General features: G+C 47.6%; 2 long non-coding RNA genes across 2 annotated transcripts in view; one reads left to right on the forward strand and one right to left on the reverse strand.

Moving 5' to 3' along the window:
• LOC135920952 (uncharacterized) overlaps window positions 1–24809 on the reverse strand; it is a 552461-nt gene that overhangs the window by 188080 nt on the left and 339572 nt on the right. The gene's annotated exons all lie outside the window — the stretch shown is intronic.
• Window positions 1–24809, forward strand: part of LOC135921926 (uncharacterized) — a 124787-nt gene that overhangs the window by 87731 nt on the left and 12247 nt on the right. The window contains exon 3 of the long non-coding RNA XR_010570677.2: window positions 13043–13089. This is a non-coding gene — a long non-coding RNA (uncharacterized lncRNA). The remainder of the gene's footprint in view (window positions 1–13042; window positions 13090–24809) is intronic.

The following is a 24809-nucleotide window of genomic DNA, read 5'->3' on the forward strand; positions in this document are numbered from 1 at the left end:
CATCGGTAGCAGTTTTTCAGCCGCCTCAGCTTCAGACAGTGCCATTCGATATGAAGATGAATTCGCATTTTCTAGAACTGGCAAGCACTACACACCTCTTTTCTCTTGGGCCCCGCACGGACGCGGCGAGAAAAATGGCAGCCTCTGCCGGAAGGCCCCGAAAAGCGGAGCACCGGGAAACGCAGCGCCCGTTTCTCTTCGTTGCTTCCTCTAACTTCCCGGGAGGATGTGTACAGCTGAACAAGAAGAGTCAGACAAAACACAGACAAAGAAACAAGTATGACAATGCGTACAAGTGGCGCATTCTCAACAGAAGCACTCCGGTCTTGCTGTCGTCAGTTTTCATTAATTTTCCCAACCTGAGATTATTTATTTTCCCGCGTTCGACACCCAATCTCTGCCGCGCGCGTGGTAAATAGTGGCACTCTGAAAAAAAGAGAAAGGACCAGACAAGAGGGAACACAACATGGCGGATAATTGAAACGCGGTCATCGATCTTGGAAACCCCCTCTGTGTCCGAGAATAACCCGTGGCCTCGTTCTACCTACGCACTCTATACGTTTCCACGCCGTGTGCTTTGCTTTGCGCCATTTTCTGACCAGTTTTTGTTTTCTAGATGGTCCCCTTACCCACATCATGCGTGTGTGGACTAGTCTTCCTCTCAGCTCCTTCCGGCACAAACAGTAAGAACGTGAGAGAAGCCCACCGTTCAAATACACTTGCGGGAGCGCGCGATATCTGTATGTAAATGAGTGTGTACGTATCTTGCTGACACCTGTTCTTTCTCCCCTCGCTCTTGTGCGGTTGTTTGCTTATTGTTATAGTTATGACGAGGAAGACGAGGGCGCAACTAGATGCGCCATCAGTGAAGCAATACGAAGCGGAACGAATGTCCATTCTCGAAAGCCCACAGGTTATTCATCATTCGGGGCGACGAAATATCTTAGGTAGTGTCTTCAAAAGAATGTATTCGATAAAATGGCGGACTCTTCGCCGCGGGCGGCCAACTGTAATTTTACCCGCCGCAGTAGTTCACTGTTTGGGACGTTCTGCTGCTGAGCGAGAGGTCGTGGGATCGATTTCCGGCAGCGAAAGTCGCATTTTTGTGGAGTCGGAATCGAAAACTGCTCATGTACTGTGCTTTGGGTGCGTGGCTACCAAGTGGTCAAAATTAATACGGAGCATTCAAAATAAGGTGTCTCTAGTAGCCCGTAGTGCAGCTTCGGGACGTTGAACCGCTCCATTTAGTTTTATTAGCCCCCTGTCACAGAATTTTTTTTAATCGCATATTTTGCGACCTTCTATGTGCATAAAGAAATGTGTGCAGGTCTTCTACTTGAAGAAACTGCTCATATGCCTTGTGGAACTTATGGTCTATGACCACACGTTTAGTCTACACTTGGAGAACTCGTTTTCTTTCTTTTTTTTTGGGGGGGGGATCTTTTTTACCTTTTCCTGGCCAACCTACTTTGCCGCCTGGCTCACCTCTTCCTTTCTTCAGCAGACTAATGCGCGTCTTACTTCCGGCTGCGCCGCTATACTGGTCCTGCGCTTGCGTAAGCCCGACGTGAAACCGTTGCGAAACATGTCCTGTTCTTGCGTTCCTTGCGACTTATTTTGTCCGCCCTGTTCGGAGACTGCACGATTCTCGTAAGATATATCACTTGTCACCAGGCCAACAGATGGTATCGATTATATGTGTAGTCGGTGTAGTGCTGGAAGTTTGCCTCTACGTAAGGTCGCTGACCGAGGGAGGCCTTGCCTCTCCACTGGGTGCTGGTTTGCTGCAGACGTACAGGATCTGAACACAGCCAGTCTCCGTTTGCTTAACGCATTCGCACGGTGCGTTTTGCGACGTGTTTTTTCATCGTTGTTGCGCTTTCGATGGCATGTCGAAGAAGTTCGCAAATCTGGAGCCACGTTCCCTCCTAAGATTTTCTACTTTCGTGAAGTTATTTCTTGCCCCTGTGCATCGTTTAATAGAGGACAGCTCTTCGACGGTGCAGCGTGTTCACAGTATGCCATTCTTTTTGAGCAATGACGCCGTTATACCGAATGTCACCGCTTAGCACGACCTAGGGGATTTGAACTGTTGCGCAGCGTACTGGCCACAACACGTCATTTGGTGCCATCAGGGTTTTTCGTGGCCTGCATCATCGCTGGAGCGTCACGGAAGGACGAGGCTTACGTGCAACGAAATAGCAACGATATAACATTTTAAAATGCAACGAAAAGACGAGACACAAGAAATGACGCCAATAGATAGAGTTCCTTGTCGTGTCTCGTCTTTTTGTTGTGCTCTAAAGAAGTCCAGATTAAGGTCAACCAACTTGCCCACTTGTCCCGTTTGTCCGTCCTGCAACACCGATTTGAATAGTAGTAATAACAATGAAAATAAAGCTTCCACAGCCTCGGTTAGTTGTCACGCTTCGTTGCCACTCGCTGCTCAGTTCCTGGTGGTAGGATTTCGCCCATGGTATCTGTACGCTCAGTTCCATTAACAAATAACACCGCATGCGGAAGCGTGATGATGATGGCGATAATGAGAAAGGAGAGGGGTTGCTTTCCTTACACGACCAATGCAGATGAGAGCGCCAGCTTCACTTTATTTAGCCATGTGGAGGTGTCATGCTACTTCTGTTCGTATCTTCGTCACGGTGGCCCCGGGACGAAATGCAATCGCGCTATTTCTGCGACCACACAAAGAGCAAAAAAAAAAACACTGTCCCTAGTGAACTACTTTGCAGGCAAGATGTGGCTTCGTGCTTGCCCTCCATTTGTCTTGCACGTCTTATAAGGACACAAAAAAATATCCCTCGAATCGCGACACAAATGGATAAGAAACTGAAGCAAGAACTTGGATAAATTCTCTAGGCATCTCTGTCAGCGTAGACATCTCTCTCAGCGTTGACATCACTTTTTTCCTTCATGTCTTTCTCGGAGGTGAAATTGAAATGGAGGAAGGCGGAAAAGCAGGACAGCCATGGTCACCTCATAAATCCGGAATATCGTTTACTCGATGACTGCAATAACTGCAGCAATACCTGCAATTCATTCCGCTCGGATATTGCTTACTACATGGCAGTGCACCATTTCTTTACAGCTACTTCGGTTTCCGCTGCACTGAACCCCGAACGGGGATCGCGCGCGACATGGAAGGACACTCGCTGTCCGCACACGCGACAGGATCTGCGGCAACAAAGGTTTCGATCCGTTGGCCTTCGTCCAGGCCGAACTGTTTAGCAAGAAAAGGTTCGAGGAAAGCAAAAACGAAAATCGGATCGGACACGTACACTGCTCCCTGTCGTATACCCTCCCCACCCAATTGCTCTCGCGCATATGTTGCTACGCGGCAGAGACACGCGCCCCCCCGCTCGGCGTGGTGTGCGAGCACGTGAACGGCCCCGCCTTGCTCGACGGGGACAGCGTCACGTACACACCAGTATAATCAACGCAGCGAGGCACCCGGGCACGCGACACACAATGCGGTCCGCTTCCTCCATCGCGCGTCTTCCTTGTACGACGTTCCGGTCCCCCCTCCCCCCCCCCCCTCTTTGCGATAACGAACGGCCGATGACAGAAAGGAAAGGTGAGGGGATATCGGCGCTGTAGGCGTGGAAGTAGCCGTCCCGAAACACCGAGGCGCCGATGCCGTTTCTTCTCCTGAATAGGGACTCCACCGCGGCGTTCGGGAAACGGGCCCCGGAACTTGCTACAGGAAGAATAGGGAACGTGCGGGAAAAAAGGAAAACCCAGCTCGGAGCACTAGGCTTATCTCTGGCAAAAGAGCTCCTACATCGCGCCTCATCATATCCGGCGCTAATCGACGCGATGAACGGAGAAGCAAAGCGCATCGAGGCGAGAATGTACATGCGCACCCGCGAGGTCTCCCTTTTTTTCATTCTTTCCCGATTTTATGTTTACCTTTTTTTCTTTCCTGCCTTTCCTTTCTTCGTTCGTTCCCTTATCTGGCTTATCTCGTTCCCGTAGTTTTTTTCTTTACCTCCTCATTTTTTTAGGTCGTTGCCGTTGGTTATCCCTCAAAGGGATGCGAAACCAAAGTTTCTCGTCTGAGTGCGGCAGCGTAAACATTCTTTAGGGATTCGAGAAAGTAAAGGCTAAGCGACAGAGAGGAGCTACCACTCGAGGTGATGCGCTCATCTCTGGGATGTTCTTGAAGTGGGAAGTGTCTCGCAGTGTGCATTTGGGTTGTCGCGAGGCTGGGGAAATGGGGGCTAGGGACGAACAAACAATCAAAAGAAAAAAGAAAAAAAATAAATAAATTACCTTCAGGGGCGCCGCAGTGAAAGGACTTCTGCTTTGTGTGAACTATAGGGAAAACGCGAGGTATTTCCAGTGCACGCAGGTGCGAGAAAATCGGCTTAAAGAGAGAGTGAGAAACACGAAAAAAAAAGGAAAAGGGCAGGGACGTTAATAAGAATACAAAATCCAGTTTACTACCCTACACGGAGGAACGGCGTAGGGGAGGTGGTAAACTCTGAAGGAAATGAGAGATTCGTCAGATGGAGTATATATTACAGTGAGGACATTTAGGTGACGTTCGGTGTTTTTTTTTATTTATTTGGTATACTTACATCGCCTGTGTGGCATCATCGTAGGGGGGTTAAAGTGCAGGTGGTCACAATGGAAACATATTCAGCAACATCAAAAGAATACATCAGTAAATACAACATTGTCTAAGCACTGAAATTCGCAAAAGCGGAAGACAAAATAACAAAGTACAAAAGAAAGTAAGTAACAAAGTAACTAACTAACAAAAAAGTAGCGTATCTGCAGAGATGAATAACAGAACAATCAAAGTACATGGCTCTCAATAGTATTTTCAAAACTAGAAGCTGCCATCACTTCATTACGGAGCTCATTCCAATCGTTAATCGTGTTAGGAAAGAAATGAATACCTAAACACATTGGTATGGCACTGATAAGCTCTAATTTTGTTAGCCTGGTCTCTCCTAGATGAAACGTGATGCGGCTCCTTAATGAACAATGTTTTGTCGATACCAGTTTTACTTTTATATGTATCATAAAGGAATTTCAATCTTAGGTTTCTTGCTTCATGCCGTAGAGAATAGAGCCGTTAACCAGAGAGAGAGAGAGAGAAGGGAAGAAGGAAAGGCAAGGAGGTTAACCAGACTGAGTCCAGTTTGCTACCCTACATGTGGGGAGGGGAATGGGGAGTGAAAGAGAGAGAGAGAGAACTTAGATGTAGGATGTCTATAGCCGGGCTCTCAACTCTGTTGCCTTCAGGTAGTGAGTAAGCGCTCGAACTGCTTTCTGGGCTAATGAATTGTGAGGCCAGGCTCCCAAGATCTTCGCTTACGTAAATGGCCTGTCATTCAGTCTATTCAAGGCACATTGGAGAGTCTGACGTTGATTATCGAAGTGAGAACAGCGGCACAGAAGACGACTGATGGTCTCTTCACACTTGCACTTGGCGCACATTGGTGAATGCGCCATTCCAATACGGTAGCTGTAGGAGTTGGTGAATGCTACTCCTACCTGCAACCGACACAGCAGTGTTGCGCCACCTCGTAAAAGGTTAACCAGAAGATCTGCAGCAGTATCGTAGGCGGCCACGCATATAAGCCGATTCGTCATATGTGCTTTGTCTCGAGCGGCAACGGCGTGGAAGCCGACAGGCCTCCTCCCCTGCCGCCTTCGTGAGCGCTGCACTTCGGCGTGAGCGCGCCTTTGCGTCACCGCCTTCGTATTGGCGGGGAAAGTTCGACCGTCACCGAACACCACGAACACGGCCGAAACAGCCAACGAGAGGTGTTCGCTTTAATACAAAAATGTACGCTTCGTGGGAACAAGACGGACGGATGCGACGTGGCGTACGCCATGCTGAAGTGCGGCCGCAGTGTGGCCGTATGGGCCTCGTAATTGCCGCATAATTTTGCGAAATTAATCCATGCTTTAGTATTTTGTAATAAATGTTTAGACCGCGTGATAGTAGCTAAAGTACGCTTGAAACTAATCTACAATTTATAGCAGCAACCAGAGGGAAATGTTGCTTTATTGGTAATTCTCACGAGAACGAACACGGGCGCTGTTTTGTGGCTCTCTCGGAGTCAACGACGAGTCTTCACTGTTTGATCATAACGGTCCTTCGAGGATAAAAACATTTTTCATTGACAGGTAATGGGAAATTGGAAAGAGGCCCTTAGTCCAGGGCTCCTATTACGTCTTCGGCGAGGAGCCGTCCCCGGCGCACCTCGGAAGTGCAATTGCGAACGACGCCTTCCCACTGTTCTGTAGTACGCGATGCAAGAAGAATACGGAGAAAGGATGGGAAGCAAGGAGCGGTGCATTGCACGTTAACATGCAAGGTGTTGGATGAAACGCGACATTCTGGACAAGCGTCGGGGTAGCGCGTGGGGTGTAGGATGTGCAGGAAGTGGAGATTGGGAAATGCGTGGTCTGTAGTTTGGCGAACTGCAACCGCCTCCTCCCGAGCGAAAGACGCCGGTGGAGGTTGGCATAGCCAACGCTGGCGTGTGTAGTGCTGTGTAACCTCGCGATATGTGAGGAGGGGGGAACTGTGCTTTTTGTTGGCCGCCTCACGATATTTGGCTGCTTGGAGGGTGAGTTCCCGAGCGGCCGCATGAGCGCGTTCATTACCCGGTAGTGAGGCACGGCCAGGTGTCCAGAGCAGGTAATATTGTGGGTGAGGTGTGCTCTTAACTCGGACGCACGTGAAAGATTGCAGTGCGCGGTTTTTGGAGTACCACGACCTGTCAAGAAAGCCCTACATGCCGCTTACGAATCGGTGATTATGTAATACGTTTCTCTCGGCAGGCTCGAGGTGTGTTGGATGGCGAGGGTAACTACCAGAAAGTCTCCTGAGTCAGTAACTGAAGGCGGAGAGAGGACAGAGGGAGCACTCACGACCTAGTGGGTGCCGTCGACTACCACCGTTGTGTGCCCTTGTGCAGTACAAGCCGCGTTCGTGTAGAGGACTCTATTCTCCTCAAGTTCGTCAAGAGTGCGAGCGAGGTATCTAACACGAGCCCGTCGTCGACTGAAATTGTGCTCGGCATGCATGTTACGTGGTCTGGGATGTACCCGAAGCATCCTAGCGATCCTGGCCGGTACAGAGATCCTTTGCATGTCCGGGGTTGCGGGCGGAAGCGGGTGGCCCAGGCGGGGGAGGAACTATCTACATGTCGGAATGAGAAGTTGGCGCTGGCTGATCCACTGGGCCTCAAGCAGTTTGCCAAGGGTATTGTGTGCCCCGAGCTATGAAAGACGCTGATTGGAGCTATAGTGCGGAACCCCGAGTGCGACTGTGGCGGCTTTGCGGATGAGCGTGTCCACGCAGTCACGATGTGCCCGCGTTAGGCGGTGAAAGGGGAGATCATATTAGAAGCGGCGAAGTGTTCATGCTTCTACTAATCGGAGCATGTCCTTTTCTCTTAGTCCCGAGCGACAATTGCTAAGGCGGCGTAGCATAGCGATGATCTGCTCCGTCTGGCGCGAAAGTAGAGAGATGATGTGCCCGGCCCTGCCGTCGTCCTGACCGTAAAGTCCGAGGACGCCCGCTCGCGACACCCCTGGCGCGGGTATCCCGTCGAGGAGGACTGTGATAGGGTCCGGGGGAGACTTGGCGCGTGGACGGAAGAGGTCTAGTTCGGAATTGTGGGGTGCGCAGCTGAGGCCATCCCTTCAGCCGTAGTCATACGTGATCTCGGCCGCCTGTTGGACCCGGTCTTGGATGGCTCCGTCGGAGCCCCGAAGCGTCCAAAGCGTTATACGGTCGGCATAGAGAGCAAGGTGAAGATGCTCGACTTGGTCCAGTTGTTTGGGGAGACCTGCCATGGCGATGTTAAAGAGGGCTGGTGAGGTCACAGATCCCTAGGGGGTACCACGTCCCGTTAGTTGGATGACACCCGAGTGGTGAAGACCGGTGAGGACCTGTGCGGTCGCGGAGGAAGGCTCGGACGTAGTTGTACAGCCCGTTGATTTGATATCCATTTAAGTATTGTATGTATTCACGCATGGGCTAGCGAAAGGTACGTGAGGTTACGTGCATCCCTTTTTCTCGTGATTTGACGGTCGCGACGTGGGTACAATTGCATAGCTTTTGCGATTCCCGTTTGTTTGATGTCAATGTCTGCATGGTTGGGGATGGCCCATGAGCCTGGCAAAAGTTACGTGAAGTCACGTGACAGCCTTTTCCTCGTGGTTTGAAGCGCGCGACGTGGGTACAATCGCAGAGCTTGATTGATGACCGTTAGTTTGATATCAGTGTATGTATGGTTGGGAAACACGCATGAGCGAGTGACAGGTACGTGAGATCACGTGACAACCTTCCCCATGTGATTTGACGTTCGTTACGTGGGTGCCATCGCATATATTTTGGGATTCCCATTTGTTTGACATCCATATTTTGGCATGGTGGGTAATTATCCATGGGCTGGCTAAGGTTGCGTGATGTCACGTGAGTATTTTCCCGGGGTTCTTAAGTAAGCCACGTGCGTACCACCGTGGAGCTTGTTCGAAGCCCGATCATTTAATATACATGACAGGCTTGGAAACACGCTTGGGCTAGCGAAAGATACTCGAGGTCACGTGACAGCCTGTCGCAGATGGTTCGACGTTCGGTAAGTATGTACCTCCGCTTGGCTTTTGCGATTCCCGTTCGTTTGGCACCCATCTCAATGTGGTTGTGAATCACGCGCGTGCTTCTGAAAGTTACGCAAGGTCACGTGAAATTCTTTACCGCGAGGTCTGATGTGCCCTGCGTGGGTACTATCACAGAGCTCCTTAGAAGCACGATCGTTTGATAGTCATGTAAATATGGTGGGGAATCAGGAATATGCTGGCGAACGTTACGTGAGATCCCGTGACATCCTTTTCCAGGTGATCTGAGATGGCCTGTGTGGTTATAATCGCAGAGATTGTTCCTAGCTCGTTCATTTGATATACATGCCAACGAAGCCTGTAGAAAACAAAATGATCACATGTCGCATGACGCTGTTTTCAGCCTCTCTTTATCTGCTTTAGAAACCGCCGGTTTGTTGCTGGATAACCCTTTGTTTCAATGGATGTCAAAGTCGTCAAATAGCTGCGTTTTGCATGACCTGTTGATGAAAGTAAACTAATGTCCATAACTGGCATTATTTGGATGATGTATCGCGCGGGAAATTCATTTTTGTTGTCACATGACAACACGCTTCTAGAAGAATCTTCATTTATGTTTGGTCGGCGCAAAATTATAATATTTTGTTGTTAACTTGAACTTCCCAGAACACGTCCGTAAATGCAGCTTTATTTCGGATTAAATTCACTAGCGTTGGTATTAAAATACATGGCGCCTAGATTAAATTACTTGGCGCCGGGAACAAATGTGTGGCAGCTTGATTGAACTTACGTGCGCTTAGCATAATCTGAGCGGGAAAACCCGATGTATACTGCGAGGCAGCTGTTATCCCTCGACGCTTTAGTAAACAGGGTCGCGCGCTGAAAAGAATGATTGCACTAGCACCGAGTCTTGTTCATTTCACCAGTGGCCCGGCCACTTTGGCTGTACTCGACGCAACCAATAAGCCGATATTGCTTCCTAAAGCCTTGAGTCGCTTGAGTGGTGGACATTCAGCCTGTCTATGTGGTTACTTTTAATACTGATGTTCCACAACGACTTACAACTGTAGATGGGGTTCCTGCTTCTGTAGTCACAAGTGCAATCCCCTCCTATAGGCAACGGGCTGGCGGTACAACTGGAACATAACCATCGGTGAAGTCAGAAGTTAAATACAAGAAGATGGTCTTGGCCAGCTGGCACCAAGAAATCGTCAGTAGTTGTTTAAGCGACGGCGAGATTGGCACACGTCGTCCGAATTGTCGATCTCTGTCAAATTAACGAGGTGTTGTCGGCACGAGGTGAAAGCGGAGGCGGGAGAGAGAAAGCCCATCCTAAAATAAGAGTATCAGCACAGGAACACACGAAAAGTGCCTCGAGCGACCAGGCGCTCGGCAAATTTGTCATTTATTTGCGGGCTTCCTTCACGCTTGGAAAACCACTTTTATGTCGCACGTATTGAGCAACAGAAAGCTTTATTGGGAGTTTTTGACGTTGCTCTACAATTTTCTCATTGACACTTTTCATTTAATTATAACGTTTGAGAAGTGGATTAATTAATCGAGACTAATTATGTAATTGGGCGCAATACAAAAAAAGTAATAATCCAAGTATCTCCAAGCGACGGCAAACAACATTACCTTGCTTCTGTCGAGCTACGTGGCACTCGCACATTTTTAAAGTTGGGCTCAAATTACGTGGGACACCCAGTATGAGAGGTAAGTTGTAGCTGTGCGACGCCAACCACGCGCCAAGCCCCTCGGAGCGCCAGCTTGCCAGAGGGAAGGAGTCAGGGTCCTTCAATGCTTCTGCAGAAGAACCCTTTTATGAAGAACCTGCTTTTATGAATGCATCTCTGGTCTACTGCTACGGTATCGGGCTGCTGCACCGGGCGACCCTGACTAAAATCGGACCATCGGGCACGAACGTTTCTTTTTTTTATCGAGTGACAGCTTATGAAAAAGCTCCCGCTGAGCCTATGCAGCTAGAAAACCCGCCAGCCATGCCAAACCTTGGGGAGGTAGGCAAAGAAAGCTTCTCTTTGAAACAGGTGCCCGAGACGTGCTGGATGTGCTCGAGCGTTCAACGTTGACATCTCTATCAAACACGCACTTCTTTCTCGGCAGAATTAACTGCGAGACACGTGATCAGAAGTTCTGTATTGCCGAAGCCTTACTGGTGCCAAGCTGCGTGAGAAACGTTATAATAGCGTGCAGTACGTGGGATGTCGTTTCAAGAAACTTGCACCGGCAGTGGGCACTGCTTGCATCGCTGGTCATTATATACGCATTCTTAAACGCCGGAGCTCTTTGAATGTGCCCGTTTTAATTGACGTCTCCATTACTGGTTGCCCTTCAATGTGATGTAGCAATATATGATACAGTCAGTTACTAACCCTGTGATGGCAAGTATTTCAAGGTTTTTAAAAGTTCGTCAGGCGACCGAACGTGCAGTTGCGTGCGTAAGGAGAACGCGCCCACTTGAAAGACCGTAATGAAGCTAGTGTCGTTTAAAACTTGTTGCACACAGCCTGAACGCATCAACATTCGTCTGGGTTGACCACACATTCATTGTGTGGTCAAGTTTCCTGTTATTTTCTTCTTGTTTCGTTATCAGTAATAATTGGCTTGGCAGAAACATATGAACTGCTGAGATGTTTATCAAGGGAACTGTCTGTGATTTTATTTTTTGTTACTGATTCATTTTGGTATAGAATAATTGAGTTTGTTCTTGTATCTGAAATAACTTTCGAAGCCCAGGCATGGAATGCACATTTTTGAAAACTAGAAATCTACTTGGATATTATTGGTCTATACACTGCTGCCTTATGTTTTTAGTGGCGTGTAAAATGAAGGAAATATCTTGAACCTCCTAAAACTAAATTCTGCGGATAAGACGTTTCGGTACCTGGAGGGTTTGAAAAGCTTGGAAGGAAAATAATGTGCCACTCTCAACACTTGAAGTGAAAAGAAAGTAACAAAAGTGCGATAGTGTATTTCTGAATTAATAGCGACATTATTGGGTAACTTGCACATTTCCGCAGCTTCGCAGCATCTCAGATATAAGTATCTAAGTGTTTTGCGCAGCGGTAAGCGTTTTCGTATCGGAAAAGTGTGTTTTCCTACACCACTTAACATATTTCTCCTCAGTGTCCCTTTCTCGGGCGTTGTGAACAAACAAGTGCAGTGACTAGACCACGCGGTTGACCATCCTGTGTGTTAAAAAATTGAGCCGACGTATGCCGCTAAGACAGCTGAAAGTCCAAACAAAAGCCCGCGCGCGCTTCTTCTCGAAGGAGCCATGGGGTGGCGAAAGAGTGACGTCACGCACAATTGCGTTTGCGCGTAACACACAGTGCGCCTGCAGCGCACAAATGTCCTAAGGCAGCATCAACCACTCGGGGACACTCGCAAAACACGGAACGCGCTGAATCGCCTCTGGAAATGCGCTGCGCAGCGAGTGAGCCGGGAATGAATGAATGAATGAATGAATGAATCTTTAATTGTCCATGGTGACCGGATGCCTCGGTGGGGGAAGGAAAGAAGGGAAACTACATGCAAGACCATAATATTGACGTCACAGGCCAGCTTCGGCCATTAGAGCACCGCGTGAGTCGTTTGAGGGGCGCAGCCTGTCGTTAACGACACCCGCCTTGTCTTTGGCTCGCAGTAATCTCCGAGTCTAACTAGGGCTCAGCACTCGCAAAGCAAGCGTCCAATGTCCGTGCGGCTGCCTGTGGAAAAGTGCGCGTACTTGGTGTGGACACGGTGGCTACACTGGGTCTCGGACGCTGGTCGTCTGCTACAGGCAAAGGGGGAAGAGCATCTGCCATAGGTACGGATGGCTCGCCCCCTCACCGTCCATTTCATTTGCTTCTGTCTCGGCTGCTGCAGAGTTCTTGGACCTTGGTCACAGCCGACGTCAGCCAGAGTAGCTCTAAAAGCGATCCTTTTTTTTTAAAGAGCAACAGGACTGATTGAAAAATTATAATCGTTGTCAGTTGCCTTCATTATGCTTGTGCGGACAGATTTTATTTATATCGTGCTTCTCTGCATCTATTGCACCCTTACCCCGTACCTCAGTGTGGTGTACAACCAACTGAACCGCTAAGCAGGTTAACCTCTGTGCCTTCTATCTCCTATTGTCTCTCTCTCTTTATATATATATATATATATATATATATATATATATATATATATATATATATATATATATATATATATATATATATATATATATATATATATATACACACATTTCGGTATTCTATAACTAACATTTCCGGTGGGGCCTGAGGATAGGCGATTTAAGGAAGTAGTCAGCCAGTTATATTGCTTTGAGCAGTGTTTCAATGCTTAGAATTCATGGACTTCAGTTGTGTGTAACATCTTCTTGTGTGCCGGACTAACCGTTCTCGCGTCGTTGTCTCTTTCTCCGCAGGTGAGTGGACATGATTCGTGCTGCAGTGGTGCCATTCCGTACAAGTGGTATGTGGTTGCCCTGCTACGTTGTGACTGCGTCATTGGAGAAACAGAAATAACAGTTTGAAGTGCGCAACCTCGGTATTTAACGCCCTCACGCATTATGTATACTACTTCTTCCTCTGTGGTTGTGCCACTTACGTGAATGCACAGGCAGCACGAGGTAAAGAGAAAGACTGTACGAAAAGGGAAACGACGCCTGTGTGATTCACCGAAAAAAAATGACGCCGTGTTTAAGTATAGCCGCTGCATATTTTGTCAGTCCTGGTTCTCATTGCGTAAAGCCTGTTCCATGGTTTCGTAGGCTCTAATCTAGGCAACTTGAAGCCGTTATCGAGCTTCAAAAACCTCTGGGGAACACGCATTCTCGACCAAAATTATATAGAGACTTTAGCTAAGTGGGCGCATCGGACCAAACGTATTGTTGGCTACCGTCTGGCGCAGACCTGAGTGCCTCTTGTGAGACACGCAGTTTGGAAGATGATGAAATGTTCAATCCGGATTGCAGGACACGCGATGAATTTGAAACATTGTGCAAAGTCGTGCTCATAAATGACCGATGCACTTGTTCTCATATATTTAGGTTATGTGGAGTTGTCTATTTCGGTGATAGCGCCAGCGTGGTAGCATCCGAACCGGTAATGAATGCCACAACATAATGATAAAGTTAATGACGAAGGCCGGAACCATCTGTTAGGATGTAACGATGTACTACGATGTAGTAAGAACGAAAAAATATATATATGCTAGGATTCGCGCTCCTCTCATACAACGCCATGAGTTGCAAAAAGTTTCTTTCGAGATTTAAAACCTAATTCTTAAAAAACCTGCAGAGGTTTCCTTTTATCTTTGAAGCTTCATGCTGGAGTCGGGTCGATGACGACATTTCCCTTTAATATGTACGGTAAATATGTGCTGCATCATTATGCCGTCGGTGCACGCAGGGTCGTCCTTTTTGAAAGGTAAAGCACCTCATTAGCATTCGTCCGATATAAGCTGAATGTTTCTTCTAGTCTGTTGAAAAAATAAATGGCGTTTGCATAGGGTGAGTGACGAAGACTTACATGAAAAGAAACTCACTCTGGCGACCTTTGTTACGGCCGTAAATGGTTATGGAAGGTCGAATGCTAATGAGGTGCTTCCTCTCGGAATTCAAGACCATGTACGAATGTTGAAAGCTGGAATCTCTCGTTTGGTTTGGCTGTGGTGCGCGGCTCAAAATACAGGAAAAACGTGATAAAAGTATCTGCTGTTGATAATATTCAACGGCACTCATTAGTTACGAAACATTGCTGCGTGAAATTTCTTTATATCCGTTTCTTTACGCTATCGTCATTCTCCGTTGCGTCGTTAGCTGCAAGCTAGCAGCAGTTAATTTGTTTGTGGATGGATGTGAAGTTCGAATACCGATACTGGATCTTCCACTACGTGAGTACTTCGATAGCCATTTCAATTTAATCAGATTCAGAATGCTTTCAATCGACGACACAGCAGGCTTCGCGTTGCCATCGACCCCAGTGAGAACTGCTAAACAACCGGATGCTTCACTTCACCTATTATCGTTCTTCAGTCACTTAACAGTTTAACATTTGTGAGGAAGCCAACTACATATTGCACTTTACGCGAAGATTTTTAATTCATTGTAGGAAAATACTGCAGATCCCACGAACTGTCGGAGTCTGTGTAAGCAAAGCTAAGGGTGGTGCGAGAGGCAGCATGTGGGTTACTCGCCACGCTACCTGTTGCTTCACTTTAACACGATAGCGTTATGGACCCCGTGTCGCAGAAAATCTGGCGTCGGCGTTGGTGTCCCGCGTTTTAGAAAAAAGTTTATTTCAACAAAAGACGATGCGAACACTGAGTCACAGTGAGGGCGCAATTTCACCAGGACGATAACATATACAGCATACGAAGCGCTGTATACACGGCACGTTTTGGAACTGTTCGAGTCCACACTCACTAACACAGAACCACATAGACCCACGGAAACGCACAGTTACACATAAGCTAATTTTCACATTACACAACATTATGTTCAATATATAGAGCATATACAATGGTTATGTACAATGATTATGATGGTGTGACTTTACATAGTTTTGTAGCGATGCTATGAGATATGTATACACAAAAATGATGGCGCATACGAGAGCGCACAGAAATCACGGGCACCTAAGTACATGTATATTCAGCCAATACTTGTGATTGCCTGGCTACAAGAACCAGGCTGGTCGAAAATTAAGCCATACGCGTCCATCAGCCACTGGCAAGAAAGGGCATGTCCACTGTCGAAGGAACTCCTCTTCTCCAAGAAAAAACGACCCCTCTGACAGAAACGACACTAGCTCAGAGTATTATTGTTATTATTATTTGTTTTGAACACATATACACATATATACAGGTATTAGGAAAGGGAAAGCGAGGAGCAGGCTGGCAACTGCCACCGGAAGGAGCACAACGCCTGCCTACTCTTCTGAAGGGAGGTGACAGCAACACAGAAATAGAAGATAGGAAGGAGGGGAGGAAAAAGGAAAGAGGAAAGGAGAGCAACAGGACACTGCAACAGGACAAATCTAAAGACTAAAGTAGAACTCTGCAGCCGGAATTAAAGTGACGCCGCGTCGAACAGCCTCCACAATTATCAACCACATCCATGGCTAGTTCGCTATGCGGCTAATTGTGTTCTCCACGATGAGACGCCAAGTGAAGCTGCACGTAATCACCGTTTCACCGTTAGTCGGTTCACAATATACACTACAAGGTGTTTGAACCCGCCACCTCCCATCTTCGAAGGAAGAAGCGTTAGGGTACAGTACTGATCACACACAGTAGGGCCGGTCACTGAAGGTCACGCTGCTACAGAATGTTCAATGTTCATGCTACAAACGTGAACCTAAGTTAGTTAGGTCTATAAAGGTTAGTAGGGCGCGATGGGCCTGATCACGTTTAGATGCACAGCCACTGGGGTATAAACATTCCTCAGATTAGAGCCTCTCCAGAATTGGAAACAGAGTCCGGCGACGATGTCCCGCGTCAACTGCTTTGCACCGGTCACGCCACAGACGAAAGGCCCCCGTAGCAATTAAGAGTCGTGCGAAGCGGCCACGTGAGCAGCGACCGGATGGAATAGAGCGGTTAACTCCAGCGCCACGAAAAGCAGCGTGCACTGCCCTCCAATATACCCTAGCAACGACGCATCGTCGCAGCACATTGGGACACAGCGAATATGGGATTGTGCCTCACCCCAGTCTGGCGTCGGATATCGCTTCGGCAAAAAGAATTTTCCGAACCAATTCCGAACCATGCATACCCAACCACTGTTCTACCACCAAAGTTGCTAACACCTTGTCTTTCATTCTTTACGAAGTCATTCCTCGGTATTTTGAGAACGGCAGCCCACAAACAAATGTAGTGAAAAAAAAAAAGACCGATAGTGCATATATTTTATCTTAGCTCTTCTCAGACTGAAATATTAAACGCGCAAAACAATAAAAGGAGGTCGACCCACGCAAGAGGTCGCGTTTCTAACCAGAAAGCTTGCCTTCGTTCGTAGCGTTCGCCGCCAGCGTTTCCCGACGTACGTTACGGTTGCATAAGCTGTAGTTACCGGCAAGCATGAAAAGCAGTCACGGTCTTTGAATGCCATCGTGTTCCACTCGTAAACCCGAAGCTTAAGCGTCCTACAAATTCTAAATTGTTAATCGAAACGGGGGGAAAAGCGTGAGAAATCCTGCTTTTCAATAAATCACTGAATGAAAATAAGGAGTCGCTGTGCTTAATCCTGTAAACGGTGCTGCGGCGAATAGCATTTGAGTCAAAGAAAGTTTGATATTGAATTTACGTAAGCCCGACTGATCGTCTTGCGCAACAAGTACTGCTCAAGTCATTATATAAGCAGATAACGGTGGCCTCTATTCAGCGTAACACGCACTCTGAATATGCCCTTGGGCAGGAGAAAAGCACAAGCCAAAGCGATAGAAAGAGGGTATGACACACTCTCCACTGCTCGCTGGACAGATGCGGCTAAGTACCCGAATAGGGACGGCATGATAATCAGCGTGGCAGGACACAGACAGGATGAACTGCTATTCACCTCCGTTCGTACCCGGAACCGCAGCTTAAGAGGCTGCCCTCGCCATCTCGGCATCGAGGCAGGATGAGGAAATATGTATTTTCACAGATTGTCAGTAAGCATTTGGAGCCTAGGCGAACTGCCATCCGCATAAAGTATAGCATGTGATATTCTCCATCGCCTCAGGGAAATACCTTGCGCCACGATATTCTGGACACCGGGACACGAAGCCGTCAGCGGAAACCATCGTACATACACGGTAGGCCGAAGTGACTGCAACCGGGCAGTGCAAGAAACGCCAGATTACCCACTCAACAAGTATTGTACATCTTACTACGAAATACTCCAGCACTACCGCCTTTCGAGGAGAACGATGCCGCCACCACACCCGGCCCTCACCAGAGCTGAAGCCGTGGCCTGGAGGCAACTCCAGACCAACACCTATCATCACCTAACGCTCCTCCATGTGATGTACCCCAACCTTTATGAATGCTTTTGACCTTTCTGCACAGAACGAGCTACCCTATACCACGCGACATGGGCCTGCCAAAAGATATCCTAATAACTCCCCCAACCGAAACGCAATGCACGAGGAGGGGGAGAATGTGCTGACCAGCTTGGCATTGGAGGACCAGCGAGAGCTGATTGCCAGAGCTGTAAGTGCTGACACCGCAACTGTGGCCTTGGACTGAAGGCTCCCCCCTAACAGGAATCCACCCTTCTGCGTGCCCCATCAAAATTAAATTTTGTCTCTCTGTCTCTCTCTCTCTGATTATGAGCTCGAATAAATCCGTTGCTGCACAAAGGTAGTTACTGGAGTGATCAGCCGCGCGTCCGGTTTCAGTGGGTGCAGAACGGGAAGGGAGATAAGGAATAAAGCGAGGGGGAGAGATCATTAGTATACCCATGTCCCTCCTCAGTCGATCTGACACCATCAACCCCGTCTGCTTACCACTGTCGCATCCCACTGTGTAACCATTACGCCGAAACGCATCTTGTTGCTGTAAATACGCATCTTCCCGGTTCTACGCATTACATTACGTGCGTAAGTGCACTACTTCCCATTCGTTTCAAGTGGAATATCATCACCCACGTTCGTGCTAAAAGCTCTGCTAATTTCTCCGCGATATATGCACTGACAGTTCTCATTTTAACAGATGCAGGTGGAGCTGTAGATTAGGTTCCTTTAAAGCTATTTTTTATGCCTCCAAGCCTACATTCTTCAGGTTAAAGTATGTATTTCAGTACAGATTTCTTGTTTAGCGAAAAACATGACCCAACCAGTTGCCTTCACGTGTTCGCAGAGTATGTGTTCCGGGGCATTCTAAACAGACCCGTACTCACTGGGTGGCAACCTGCGACGGCATACTTCCAAATCTCGTATTTACGTTCGGGATTTACCTGCGGGATTAAATCCCACGTCTCCGCTATGACGCAACCGTCGACGCCCGCGTTTTACTCCCGAAAAAAAAAGAAAGAAGAGAAAAGAACGCACACGCTATACTGTGAATTAGCAGAGACGGGAAAGGAGGTGGTGGATCGGGATCGCGCGGGGTTTCGTAATTAGCTTTGTTTGGCGATCAAAGATTCTTTAGCGGCACTTTGTCCGTGCACGTTCGGCGACGTCGCGTCCACCCGCATTCCTGTTGAATCTCCCGACTAAGCGGGCCGAGCTGGGACGCGTGTGTGCTCTCGGATTACGCTGCGCCACTCTCTCTCTCACGTCAGCCTATGTTTGTTCGTTTGGCAGTCGCGGCTATAGAGACGCGTTTGCCTTCGCGTATATAGTTCACTTTCAGTTTTGTTTACACAGCGGCTCTTACGCCTATGCTTACCCGTTCGTTCGTTCTTTCCCCTTCTTTCTTCTTTCTTTCTTTTTTGATTGCCGCGAGTGTGTGACGACCAGGAGCCTCTCTGATTTGCCTTCCGGCGTCGCGTTAATTTGCGCGCTGTTCGCGACAACCACGTCGCTACATTTCCTCGTTAGGAAACAGCATTCGTGTGGGCGCAGCAGATGTTGCGTCATCTGCAAAACCAGTTTGGTAACGTACCAGCGCCATAAAACTTACACTGACATGTTCGCCTGACGATGTTCCTTCCCTTCTGAACTATGTATAGTGACACCGTTACATAAATAGTATCAGCGAAAAGAAAAAAAAAATCACGTTGCTCATGATTGCAGAAAGTGTATTCGGACATAAAGGAATGGTTGACGGTTACAAGGGATAAGATCACGGTATGAAGCATTGCTCTTTAGCTCAGGCGAAGAACAAATCCGAAGCTCCTAAGCCGCTAGGATTCTGCTGTGCGATTTTACGCCATCCTATAGGTAGTTTGACGTATCTGCAGCTTCGTAAAAGAGAAAAAAAAATGAAGTATACACAACATGAAGCAGACAGGACGAGCGCTGTCTTGTCTGATTCGGGTTGTGTTTTTCCGTTTTCTTTTTGAGTGCTTCAATTATGTCTAGCCACACAAGCCAACTAGCCCAGCTTTCTGCCTCAGCTAGCCTATCTACTCGCCCTTATGTGATGTGGTGGCAAAATACTATACCACGGCTATGCTACTTGTTCCCGTGGTGACGCTGCTCGTGTGACTGTAACTTGTAGTGCGAACTATTTCTGTAGTGAGGCTTCTGTAGGGCGAACTATTTTCGTACTCGCCTTTTTATCTTTTATTCTTTTCCTGGGCCGTGTATTTGGGATACGAGATAGCCTCGCCTAGAAATGTGCACCTTCAAACAATTTTTAATGCCGTTACATATGAAAGAACACAGGAAGGTTGCAATAAACTCCAATTTCATTTTATACGATCACGTACTTCGCTGCTGGTTGTCTCATACAGGAAGTTGCTGCCTCCGCACGCTGCTAAAATGCACGTGTCTAAGTTCCAAAGGTTTCTACCAAACTGCTAGTCTGTGCTAATATAACCTTTTAGCAAAATTAAACCACGACCCAGTGCCGGTGAACCTGTTTATTCACGTCTCCTCCGCCCGTTGCCAGAAACAGGGCAATGAATAATTCCTATCTGAGTAGAGAGAGAGAGAAGAAAGGGGAAATACAGGGAGGTTAACAAGATTGGAGAGAGAGAGAAAGAGAAAGAGAGAGAGAGAAACATTTATTGTCTCAGACTATTTACGTGCAATGGGCGGATCCCCTTTAGTCCAACGCACCGCTGGCCTCGGCCGACCGCTTGACCTGTCTAATGAAGGACTGTTGCCCCGCCAGGTCTGAGCTGGTTAGCTGTGCCTCCCATTGCTCCCTTGTGTGGTGTGTTTTATCAAACGGGTGTGATTCACAATCCCATGTAATGTGTGGAAGTGTTGGTATGCCAACACTTCATCCGGCTTTGCTACCCTACGCTGGGGAGAGAGGGGAGGGGAAGGTAAAGTAATGGCAGAGTAGAGATAAAGAAAGAAAGGAGCGTAGATATACAATCACAGTCGCTCACTGTCGCCGCATACCGTCAATATGTATCCTATCCTACCAGATCCAAAGCAATCGTTAACTTACCTTCCAAACTCCCCTTCTTCTAAATTTTGCGAAAAAGACCATTAAACGCTGTATGTTCATGCGTTCCTGAAAATCCATGGCACTTTTCCTTTCTTTATTCCTTCTTTTAACAGAACTCGTAATTTGCTGCCGCCGGTTCTCCACAACGCGAAGGAGAGGCCACGAGTCTCAAATCTGAGCTCAGACGTGCCCGTGGAGTTCGGCAAAAGGACGCGGGAAGTACTGCGAAGAGCTTATGACAGGCTAGGTTTCCATGACGACCGTCCACGTAACGAGACCTTCTGTCGCAACTGTCGCCACTTTTCGCACAATAAGGGCAAACGAACTCGGTGGGTAGCAGTGATTGCATCTTTTGCTTCGGCATAGCCAAACATGTGCCAAAACGTGAAGGACTTTGCACACCGAAAAGCAGGCTGTCTGTATCTTCGCTTTGGTTTGATGTCGCTCTGATTTTTTTGTCCACCGTTTCTTTTCGCATCGATTACGTTTCCCTCCCTTTTCACCCAACGACCTCCGCCCCCGGCCACCCTCTTTTCCAACATTCAGATTGATGGCGTTTAAAAAGAAGGAGTCTATAGGGGACAAAGAGCCTTTGGCATACTAAGGAGCACACAGTACTGTTCAGAGTGTTACAAAAAAAACAGGAGAGAAATAATAAGAGAGCACTGATGTCAATACGCTGAAACATTGCTATTTCGTGTGTGTGGTTAGGTCAGGTGGTGACTGCTGCGGTAGAGGGACTTTATTGTGAACCAGCTCGTGTGCAACGCAATGAAGGCACTGCAAAGATGAAAAGAATCTTCGGTGGCAAAAGCCCCCCCCATCCGCCGTCCTTCCTCATTTCCCCGCCTAAATTTCCCCGGGGAGCAAAGTAAGAGAGATCGCGGCCGCATTTAGGGAACTTAACACGTGCTCGGCCATTCTCTGAGGCAAGCATTGCGGCCTGCTTTGCCCTTTGGGCCTTATTTCCCTAGATATCGTTCCCTTCATTTATATATATTCTTTTATTTCCTACACCGGCTTGGCCCTTCCTGTGAATTGAGCTCTGTGTCGAATAGCAATCTGCGCGGTCTGAACCGACGTCAGGCTTACGGAATCGGCGTTGCGGGCTTTATCTCCGTGCAGCAACAGCGGACTGCGGGCGGCGTAAGCCTGTGATAGGCTGCCGCTCCCCAAGGAGGACCAGATAACGTGATGCGAGAGGCTAACTGTGCAATCACTCAGACGAAGTTTCTCTGCAGCTAATGCATCTCGGGAGAGCACCTAGTGTGAGCACCTGAGTAGTATTAGTAGTAGTAGTTCCTATTTGCTGAAAGAATACATTAAGCTGTGAAGCCTTCTCGCATTGTTTCTGATGAGCACGCGGTGTCTTCCTGACACAATCTTGCAGACTGCTCGCAGCCGCCCTTGATTCGACTCTGGAAGAGAAAGAGGACTGAGATGCAGGTTCGGCAATGTCTAGTAGCTAGACCGCCTGGTGGCAGAAAGTTCGATGAGCAACCCGACAGTTTAGCAGCTTTGTTGAGTTTAGTTCACGTCAAGCGCAGCAGTTTGCTCCGATGAGCAGCATTTGAGGCAGCTGCGATAGACATGGCGGTTATCGCGTAGTGTCTTTACGCCTATTGTTTTGCCACGAAATTATTGCAGTTCCCGCGTTTTACAGCGCGTATACGACTCAACCGCCAGCCTTTGCGACATGTCACTATAGTTGACAAAATAAGGGGGAATCTCACAACATATGTTTTACTTCTCTGAACTCCTTATTGGCGTTGTAACCGAAGCTAAAATGTTTTGAACACCGAGCGTGCGAGAACCTTTACGTGTACGTCAGTCCCGTTTGCCGGTGATAAATGACACACAATTAACATATAGGGCACTACTCGTTTAGAAACGTATAGAGCATCGACGGAAAAAAAAGGAAGAGACAGATAGAACCGTAGCCGTTGCAGGCATATGTAACCACAATATCTAGATCGAAGGTGTAATGAAGCAAAAAAAGGTCAAGGGAGGACAGGCAAAATGCTGTATAGACTGCGATAGCTGTAGTAAAAACTGTTTAGATCAAGCAGGCTAGGTGACTATTTGTCGCAGCCCCGTGTATAAAGGAATGCCAACAAACGTCGTCGTCGTCGTCGTTTTCATCATCATCTTCATCGTCATCATCATCATAGCTAGCTCACGTTTCTTTTTTCTTGTGTTTCGGTATTTCCCACTTTTCTCTCGGATAACCCCGTTGTACGATCGGCCTGTACTTCATCGTCGTAATAATAATAACAAATATCATCATTGTTCATGCCTACTGCACGATGAACGATGATCTTCAGTCACCTCAGTCCTGCGTCAGGAGACTCCGCATTATATATTTCCTAATTTTATCACACCACCAAATTGTTTGCCGTCATCTACTGCGCCTCCCTTCTTTTGATACTCATTCTGTAACTCTAATAAACTGTAACTGTAACTCTGGTTATCAGCCCTACGCATGGCACGGACTGCTTCACTCCATCAACATGCTCCTAATCTCAACTAGCACATCGGTTTATACATCCGTTTTCTCTCTAATCCACAGAGTTGTGTTTCTGTCTCATAACGCTACGCCTATCATATTTCGTCTATCCATCGCGCGTTGTGCGGTCTTTAGCTTGTTTTCGTTTCTTCTTTGTGCTCGTGTAATGCGGAGTACTTTCAATTGAAATCGAGAGCAATAGGGATCAAATTTAGCTCTCGCAATCAGCTGCTTTGCACAGGCTGAGTAAGGGAACCTTCCTGAGCTTGTGCGAAGGTACCAATAGGGACAGAGAAATTCGATACACTTTGGGCTTGTTTGAAATCGAAAGTGCCTCCCCTGACGCTGGTATGCTTATGCCTTTGTTTCTCTCACATATATACGAGTAAGTAATAGCAGAATGTAAAGATTGTACACTGTTCGTTTCAGGTATAGTAGTAAGTTGCCGTTCGTCACTCCGCAATGCGGGCCGTGTGCGCTCCAGCGTATCGTTATTCTGGAGGTTTTCTTCTTGTGATTGGGGTCCCTTCTGAGTGTAGTTGGCCTAGATAAATATGCTCCTTCACTTCTCGAGGCTAACTACGAATCACAGATTATCACTATCTTGTGAATTTATTTGACATTTATTGTACCTCCTGCATATTAATCTTGAAATCTACTCTCAGTCATGGTCGACTGAGGTCCTCAAAGTCGAAGAACGGGCATAACGCATCAGTCCGTTTGAAGAAAGTAAACCGCGGTGTTAACTTTTCTAGCGTTTGCAGCACCTTGCTCAAACTTGGTGCAATTAGCACGTATAGAAGCGCGTGTGTGTAAAGGCACTTATGATTGTGCGAAGCTGTTCAGGTCTTTTGCTCAACATTTCCAGTGCTCGCTGCAGACAAAAATACAATATTGCATCTATCGACGAAGAAGCCACGCTTTGCATCAAATTTAAGTCACGGCCATACAGCGACGTTGGCTTACCCCTCCTCCTCCCTCGCCTTTTTTTCTTCTTTGTACTGTTTCTCACATAGCTCGTTTTCTTAAGGCGTGTTCCAATTCGTTCCAGCGAGGCAAAGGTGTATAACATCATGTTAAGGGGACAACTTCACCGCGTTAATGTGCATATTTAAAAACATGCACACGCTGGTAAAGAGCTGCTTCCCTGGCGTCCAATTTCTGACGTCAAGGTAATCCGAAAGAATTCTTCAAAAATGCGTTGAACACAAAGTTCACCCATTTTTCTCACGCGCTGTTTGCGACTACGTTGTCACCTAATTTGTGTCATAACGGGCTATTGCTCACATAACTCCGCAATTTCGTCGGTAACGCTCATCGCTTTAGACATATATCTAAGCAAGAAAGCATGCGGTATCACAAGACTGGTGACTACCACCCAAGAGCATTCGCTGTGCCGTGCACACGAGCATACAAACCATGCGCAGTATGCGATTACCTTGAATACACCGAAGATGGACAGATGTATACTGGTACTATAGCTTGTCTCAATAGCCAAGCGTTCTCGTAAGACGTTATATTGAACCGAGTCTACTTTTTACGCCATCCAGACCTTACTTGACTTTCTTAAAAGTGCTGCTTTCGATTCAAGGCTGTGAGTAGACCTCTCGGCTAAAGTGCTTTGCGTTCTTCCTCT

The sequence above is a fragment of the Dermacentor albipictus genome, chromosome 8 (assembly GCF_038994185.2).
Source record: "Dermacentor albipictus isolate Rhodes 1998 colony chromosome 8, USDA_Dalb.pri_finalv2, whole genome shotgun sequence".
NCBI lineage: Eukaryota > Metazoa > Arthropoda > Arachnida > Ixodida > Ixodidae > Dermacentor > Dermacentor albipictus.